The sequence below is a fragment of the Trachemys scripta genome, chromosome 4, assembly GCF_013100865.1.
Source record: "Trachemys scripta elegans isolate TJP31775 chromosome 4, CAS_Tse_1.0, whole genome shotgun sequence".
Classification (NCBI taxonomy): Eukaryota; Metazoa; Chordata; order Testudines; family Emydidae; genus Trachemys; species Trachemys scripta.
This window is the reverse complement of record NC_048301.1, coordinates 133,533,422-133,540,147: the sequence shown is the minus strand read 5'-3', so window position 1 is coordinate 133,540,147 and position 6,726 is coordinate 133,533,422.

Below are 6,726 nucleotides of genomic sequence, written 5' to 3'. Positions count from 1 at the left end.
CAGTAAAACAAGGGGACCCCTTCGCCTGACCCTCCTCTTCTCTTAGGAGCTCCCCCACCCCACCAGCAGCCTGAACTGCTGGGCCCAGGAGCCCCAACACACCCACCTCTCCAGCTGTGAGACAGCTGTGGTGTTAATGCAGCCTGGCACTTGGGGTCACAGCACCACTTGGGTTTGGCCCACCCGGGACCCCAGTTCCTCTACCTGTGATAAAGCTGGCACACAATGTTTCCAGCTTAGGCAGCCAGGGTTATTAGTGTAAGAGGAGGGCTGGGATTGGGGCCCCACTGTGCCAGGCAATGCACAGACACACACCGAGAGACAGGCCCTGCCCGACTGAGATCAGGGCCCTTTTGTGCCAGGAGCTGCCCAGACCCGAAAGTCCCTGCCAGAGGCAGGATTAGAACCCAAGCCGCCTGCATCCCTCTCCCCTGCCTTGCAGTGAGTGGGGGATGGAATTTAGGATCTCCTCCTAAACAATGGGTTCAACAGCCTTGTTTCTATAACTAATCCCTGCCTGAGATTCCAGCCAGGGAAATTAGGCCCATAGTACAACAGGTGATTACACCTAGCTCTGGGGAGAGGTTTGGAAGGAACTAGAGAGCTCTGTAAGGGGATACATTGAAACCAGAGGCCTGCTAGCATTCTGCAGTGGGATGAAGGATTCTGCAGCATTTGAGTGTGCACGACTGCACAGCTGCCTGCAAGACCCCCAAGCTGGCCCCCTCTCTTTTGCATAGGTCAGAGAGCAGGTCAGCCTCAGTGAGCTATAAATAGAAACTGACATTGTGCATTGGGCTGCTCAGCTAGAGATCACACAACTACATAGGGAAAAACTCCTGAAATGCAGTCACCTCTGGAATGGAACGGAGCAGCTGTTTAACAGCAATGCTGCACAACAGGTTGGGACAGGGGGTGAAAGATCTTGAAGCTTGGTGACACAGCCGAGAAAATTTAGGGAGCAGCCCAACTGGAAAATGGCCAGATAACTGGGATTAACACACCCCAACCCTGCAAACAGCACAGGAGGACTGTCAGCAAGCACAAGCAGACGGATGATCAGTGTTCTGTTTATATTCCAGTAGCACCTCGAGGCCCAACTGAGATCTGGACCACATTACACTAGACACTACGCATCATACAGGATGGTGCCTGCCTGGCAGCTCTTGCAGCCGAAACTGACAAGACACAGGGTGCGGGGAGAGGAAGGGTTATCACTCCCATACAGATGGGGAACTGAGGCACAATGACTTGCCCAAGGTCACATAGGGAATAAATGGCAGAGCTTGTGAGTCTCAGTCCACTGCCCTATCCACTGTCCCCCCTCCCCGTAAAATGGCACCTCCTGCCCCCTGCTACAGAATTGCTTCCATACTCCATACTAACACACTTTTGAGCAGCATCAGGATTTTGCTAGACCATCTCCCATCCAAATGCTGGTTAGGCTTGACCCTCTTAGCTTATAAGAGCCAACAGAACACACAGGAGCCTTAGAGCTCAGTCCAATACAGGTCCTGCACAGCGTGTCAGAGGGATGCAGCATCCACACGAGAACCCATTCTTGTTTTGAATGGTGCCTTCTACAGTTAGTCGTTGCTCAGCTGTGCAGAATCTCTCTCTTTATAACAGGTGTGTCCAGCACAATGGGGCCTGGTCACTACGTGCCACTGCAATAAAACTGTTACTAAGGATAAACACCACTTAGCAAGCAGGCTGCTGAGTTCCTCCAGAATTCATTCGTACAAGTGACCTGTCAAGGAAACGCTTAATGGGGCTTTTGCCCTTGTCTAGCTTGTTTGCAATGGATAGAGGCCTGAAATTCTTCCCCATTGCTACTGGGTTTTGCACTAGAAATTCACATCTTGTCTTTCTTAGGGTGACCAGACAGCAAATGTGAAAAATCGGGACAGAGGGTGGGGGGTAATCGGAGCCTATATAAGAAAAAGACCCCAAAATCAGGACTGTCCCTATAAAGTCGGGACATCTGGTCACCCTACCCCTGGAAGACTCTATGGATCACTGAAGAACAGGGTGGTTGGATAACATCACAAATACAAAGGATGTAACAATTGTAGAAGTGGGGGGGGGGAGTTTATGCAGGCTGTTTAAAGCTCTATTTAATTCAATTGCCCTGCAAATATTTGGGAGAAAAGATAATTCAGTTCAATAAGGATTCAAAACAAACAGGCAACACAAAATTCCCTTTAGGCTCCCTTCTTATCATAAAGCATAAAGGGCAAAAGCCCGACTTTTATTTCCCCCACACACTTTTAAAGAATAATACATGGAAGATTTGGGGCCTGATCCAAGGCCCAGTGGATGAGTTCTGTTGAGTACAATGGCTCATAGAGAGCATTGAACAGAAGAGCATTTCCCAGGCAGCATTTTGCAGTGTAAGGCACATCCCCTCATTTGTGTGCATATAAAGATCTGTCAGTTGTTCTTTAGTGACTCAGATTTCATTTAAAATAAAGGGGAAGTGATCAGCTATCGTTGCAAAGAAAACCTCCGAAACATGATCTGTGCATAACTGATGCAGCAATAAGTGCCTGAGTTTGCAGCGAGCCTGAAACAAATGCTCTGAGATGTGACTGCCGCCATCATTTCAAAAGACACTCACTCAGATGCTACTAGTGATGCTTTAAATGTCAATATCACTAATTCACTGCTCAAAGCACATAAGGAAGGAGAGGAAACATCACATTAACATCAACAGCAATGTTTCACAATGCACAGAGTGCATGCATTGAAGATGCATGCATTAAGATGTGTAGCTAAGATGTATGGCAGAGCTGAAGTGGGGCCACAACTGGTTTTATTTTCCTAAGGGGGAGGAGGGGCTCAGTTTCAGTCATTTAGGAAACTACAGAAATGATAAAAACAACGAGGACTCCGGTGGCACCTTAAAGACTAATGGATTTACTTGGGCATAAGCTTTGGTGGGTAAAAACCCCACTTCCTCATTTTTGTGGATATAGACTACCATGGCTACCCTCTGATATTTTAAAGAAATGACCTTACCCCAAGCAACAGGCATAGCAACCATGAAGAAAACAGGTCAAAAGTCACCGTGGGGAGGAAAATGCAATGATCAAAAGCCAGAGATAATAAAACAAAAACCAAAAAAACAGGCTGAGAGCAATCTGACTGTTTAGGCACAGAATCCAGACTCATTTCAAAGGGTCATGGTCCACTTCTTTCTATCCCTAAACATAGTCTTTCTAAATAAAGACATTTCCAAATATGGGCTTTTTAATAGTAGATTTTTCAAAGACACAATGGCAGGGCAGATCTGGCTGAACATTTCAGATTTGTAAAACCAAGCCTGCAAGCTTTTATAGAAGCTCGTGTTTCAGAAACACCACCTACGTCTCTGTCTGCTCATCCCTCTTGGTTAGGTGATACACACATGGGCTTTTTAAATGAAGCTTCTATTTTGAGGGGACTATTTGGGGGTTTATTCATATTAGAGTCCAAAGGCCCCAGCCAAGATCAGTACCCTATTGCACTAGGCACTATACACACACAGTAAAAATCCCTAGGCTTGAGATCTTACAGTTTAACTAGTGGAAGGAAAAGCAGCAGAGGTGAAGAGACTTGCCTGAAGTCTGAATGGGGAACAGAACTTCGGTTTCCTAGGCCAGTGCCCACCCTAGGCAGGCTTAATACTTGGCATTTTTCATCCAAGGATCTCAAGACACTTTGCAAAACACTGATTAGGCCTCACACCACACCTGACCTATTAGCTCCTGTCCACAGATGAGGAAACTGAAACTGGCAGAGACTGCAACTTATCCAAGTCAACAGGATGGGTGGGAACAGAACCCTGGAGTCATGACCCTCAAACCACTTCTTCAGGGAGAGCAGCTAGTCCCTTTGCAAGTCTCCTGTTGTGAAGCTACTTGGCAACTCACTACCCAAAAGGGTATAGCTTCCTCCTAGGTGAGGTGGTCTCATTTTGCCTGTCAGGGGACAGTCAATACCCATGACCCTGCTCACTGCCAGCTTAACACCATTGGCAAGCTCAGATCTGTGCAGGCACTTCTTGAGAATAGCTTGGGTGTGATCATGCTACTATCCCGTTAGCCAGCCAGCTAGACTGGTCTCAGAAGCCTTCAGGATGGCATCTTAAGTCACGAAGCAGCAATTGTACAGCTACACTAGATAGGGTTTGGTCTCTGGGCAAACACTATGCACGCAGCTCACAGTACAGAGGCACAAGAACCTGCTGACCTAACAGATCTAGGGGAGTAGTTCCTTTCTATCCCCTGCTGCAGAGCCAAGGAACTGCACTTTGTTCCGCCAGACTCAAGTGCCTCTGTTGGGTAACTGGGGACAGCTCCTGCTGTGTAATCAAATCTTGGTGAGTGTATAAGTGATCAGGAATGGTTAACCCCACGCTCAGACAGCCTGGATCACAGCCAAGGTGCATTATATGGGGCAGGTGGAGTGAAATAGCAGGTTCTAAACCACTGCAGGAGCTGGGCTATCAGAATGGACAGGAACAAAGATCTGATGAGTTTGCCATCACTTATAGCCACCAAAATAGATAGGACCAAGGGTCTGATGCAGTGTGGCACCAGATCAGATACCAGACTAGAAAGGATCGCTGGTCTAATCCAGAGTGGTGAGAGCTAGATTTAGGGTGACCAGATGTCCCAATTTTGGGGTCTTTTTCTTATATAGGCTCCTATTACCCCCCACCCCATCCCGATTTTTCACATTTGCTGATTGGTCCACCATAGCTAGAATATCAATCTGGAAGGACAAGCAGGCTGAACTGGCATAGTGGACTCCTATGTTCCAAAGAGTCACTTTATAATATTAGAGATACCAGGTGGGTGAGGTAATATCTTTTATTGGACCTTCTGTTGGTGAAAGAGAGAAACTTTTGAGCTTACACAGAGCTCTTCTTCAGGGCTGGGAAAGGTACTCAGTGTCACAGCTAAACAGAAGGTGTGACAGATTAACACAAAGACATGGGCGGCAGGTAAGTAGGCAGGGATAGGCTGTGCCTTCCCAACACCCTAGCGTGGCCCTACCCACACTCTGCCCCCAAAGCCAGGCCCCCTCCTGCAGTTCCCACTCTGCCTTAGATGGCCTGCCATCAGCAGGGAGTCAGGGGGGCTGGTGTACCAGTGCTGGGGGCACTGCAGCCATGCTGCCCAGCCTCCCAGAGCTGGCCACAGCACCTGGAGCACTGGGGCTGGGGCCTCACCTCCCCACTAGCCTGGCACTGGGGCCGCCATGGGGGTTATCTGGGCTCCTGCGGGGGAGGGGGCAGGAGCCTGCCTCCCCCAACAGCCGAATCACCGGCCACCCATGCACAACTAGTTAACGTTACAAAGGACCATCCAAGGTGAAGTTGGCAGTTAACACCTATGCAGTTATAGGACAAAAATGGAGGTTAGTGGGTTGTAGTGTTGTAATGAGCCATAAATCCAGTGTCTTCATTGAGTCCATGATTTTTAATGTCTAGCAAAGTTATAAATGTAAGCTCCCAGGCTCATCCTTTGAAGGTGTCGTGAAGATTTCCTTTGAAGGTGAGGACAGAGGGGTCAGCTATGGAGAGATCGCTTTGTGAAAAGCGTTCACTGAGGGGAGTGATCGTGGTTTTGTCTTTTATCATTTTTCTGTGTGAGTTCACATGTATCAGGGTAATATCTGTAACACCAGAGATCACAGTCCCAAAGTGCGGAGTGCTGCACATACTCATAGTAAGAGAGAGTCCCTGCCCACACTCTAATAACGAAGACAGACAAATGGAGAAAGGAAGAATCATTATCCCCATTTTACAGGCAAGGAACAGTGACCCAGAGAGACTAAGTAACTGGGCTGAGGTTACATGGACAGTCAGTGGAGTGGAACCCAGGCCTGCCAAGCCCCAGCCAGTGCTGTAACCACTAGACCATCCTGTCCAATGCAGAATCATTTTTGCCCAACGGATTGTTTCATTAGCACAGGGGAGAAACATTGACTTCTCTGCTGCCTGACCCACACTCCTCCAGATCTACTATCACCTATTTCCCATGAGAGATGCTAACAGCAGGGTCCCTGGCCTCACTCTCCTGCCAGTGTGCAGAAATGTACTGGAGCACAATAGGCCAGCCCCCACGCCACACTGAGCCGCTCACAGTTCGTTCTTTATTTTATTCACAAGCAACAAGACTGGAGGGAGATGGGCTGCTGTGAAAGCAGTTCAGTTTGTAGACAAAGCTATTATCTCAGCCACATCGTGACCCAGAGTAAGGTGCTGGGGTGAATCTACAGAGGAGACAATGCAAAGTGAGCCAGAACTATGTTAGGGCAGGAGTTCTGGCACCTTTCTCTGAAGCATCTGTTGCTGGCGGCTGTCAGAGAGAGGAACACTGGTCTGGACGGACCACGGGTCTGAGCCAATCTGATGATCTCGTTGTTCCTAATCACAGAGATATTTACACTTGCTCATGCTACTGGGAATTGTTGGCAAAGCTTCCAAGCTGGGGTGGACTGCCCTTTCAGGCATCTTGTCATGGGAACACACTCCTCCTCTGCCCCACTGGCAGCAGACTGAACCCGAGAAATTCATCCCACACAGCTTGGCATGAGACAGCCAGAACAGCAAGCCAAGAGGCAGGGCAGATGGGAAGCCCCTTAATAGGTGCAAAAAGGTGATGGTGAAGCTGTCCTTTTAATTCTATAACAAAAATCCAGGGATTCATTGTCAAGAACAGGGGTTCTCAAACT